Below are 2,347 nucleotides of genomic sequence, written 5' to 3' on the forward strand. Positions count from 1 at the left end.
GCTCTTCCGATCTTCATATTCAAATGTTAAAAAAGCTTTTTGACTTGTCATTATTTACTCAACTAAAAATTGTCATTATTTGCCAGGAGCTACTTTTTCCTTTAAAACTTCACTGAGAGAAATAAAATTAATATACAAACATAGGAATATTATATCAAAATAGAGGAAAAAGGTATCGTATGACATAGAATAGGTTAGATCTCATTCAACGATTAAGCAATTAAGAAAATATAACTTCAAATATCAAAAAAAGATCCTGGTTTTACTTTATTTCACAAATGCAAAATTTTAAACTTCTCCGCTAGCTATATTTGGCTTTTGATGTTTACTGCTTTTTCAGAAGATGATTAGATGCTTGAGAACTGTCTTTCTATTAACGAGTAATGGTAAAACAGACGCGGGAAAGAGGAGAAATTTAAAGTGGCACTATTTGCCTCCATCACTATTTGTCCCCCCCCCCCCTTCCCTTTCAAATCATTTTGGCAGCTTCAACAGCATTTTTTTTAGATGAAATGCTAGGTGGATGGAATATCGAATATTTAGTAATCGCCATTAACAATTGAATATAATAACAATATTGATTTTTAAGTTATGGCTGTCCCATGGCTTTTTGTAATATGAATATTAACTTTAAAATAGCAAAAAGATGAGAAAATATTTTAATTTAATGTGATGCTTTGATCAATTCTAAACTTAAAGCAAAGGACTTCTACTACACCTAATAAAATTAAAAGATCAATGTTCTCCTTCTTTTTATTTAATAATTTAAAGCTAAGTCTATTATTTACGGTATTTAAGGATCAAATCATTCTGAGGAATTTTTGTTTCTGTAATAATTTTCAAAAAAGCCACGCAATACATTATTCACGCGGCAATAAATTTTCACAGTATCCCCTGTTAAGATAGGAAGAAAACGGAATTTTTCTCAGGAGGTACCGTCGTAATAAATTTCTTTTCTCTTATATGTAGTTTGTTCCGGTATTTTAGATGCGGAAAATGCGTCCCATGTCGCTTGGTCCTTGCAAACTATTGTTAATAGTACCTTGCGGAAAAAAAATTGGCATTTGTAAACTGCACAGTTGGTTTCTGTGTTCACTCCGAAGAACACAAGTGTTTTTAAAATCCTAGCGATATATAGTACATATAGTTTCCCATAGAACATATAGATATTCACATAGTTTCTGAAAATGTGAATGGAAGAATTAAATTTGTAATTATATATTTGGTTTTAATTCCTCGTATGTTTGATGCTGAAATTAAAACTAGGGGGTTTGCAAAATTTAAAAATATCAAAATCATATGTAGGTATATAGTATATTCCGACTGCAACGTCCGGCTCATCGCAATTTACTGACACTCCTCCACTCTTTTTTCCGAAGCGAAGGTGAAATTTTTCGCGTTCCCAGATTTCTGAATTTTATTCATTTCGAGAGCAAATTCAATCTACCGCGGAGCGTATCGAATGTAAATCCCGGCAGCGAGTTCGCGCGCGGCGCGAGTAAGCACAACGTGGCCCAATTAAGGCAAGTCGGTCGAAAAAAAAAGGAGAATGGGGGGGAAAAGAGGGATTTCGGCAGATTGGAATATCGGGGCAAATTCCTTTCGCGTGTGTACGCAATCTATTAAAACGGTAGGACTATTCGAGTAACCGTAGCATAGTGGGACCGGGCGCGAACTTTTCCAGTAATTAATCGGCCCCCGATATTTCGTTCCTTTCCTCGGATATCCACGACCGTCGATTAATCTTATTTGCCGGCGATCGGCAAACCAACTGGCAGTGCTCCATTGTATTTTTGGCGGAGCGCGCTTTTTAATCGGCGCCACGGATTGGGAAACTTTGCCGTAACTTTTCGCCGAGAGACTATTACCGGACGGAATAATGCCGGGGGTACCGTCGCACGGGTCACCACCGACGGGATCTATATTAGCGCTGGGGAGAAGTTAGCCACTCGATTATTCAGACCACCATCCACCGCGAAGGAAACTCGAGAGAGGACCGAAAAGAGGAACGAAAGTCGCCAATTAATTAGAGGGATTCGGGATTCCTGAAGTGTCGCAGTCGACTGTCACTTACCGCATTTTATACGAGCTCTCTCAGTATACGGATAATCTAAAGAATTATCTCAATAGTTTTTTTGAAGCTACAATTATAAAAGTTTTGTTTAGATTGTTTGTATTTGAGTTAGAATGTGGCGATCGCGTCGCCACTACTCTCAGAGGTGTGCGAATAGTTCGAATTCGAATCGAATCAAATCACAGTGGATTCGATTCGAGTTCGTTTTCGAATCTGGAAGATTCAAAATCGAATAGTTCGAGAATTTCGAATCAACAATGATTCGATATCGAA

Source organism: Wasmannia auropunctata, unplaced genomic scaffold, assembly GCF_000956235.1.
Source record: "Wasmannia auropunctata unplaced genomic scaffold, wasmannia.A_1.0 LD335402.1, whole genome shotgun sequence".
Classification (NCBI taxonomy): domain Eukaryota; kingdom Metazoa; phylum Arthropoda; class Insecta; order Hymenoptera; family Formicidae; genus Wasmannia; species Wasmannia auropunctata.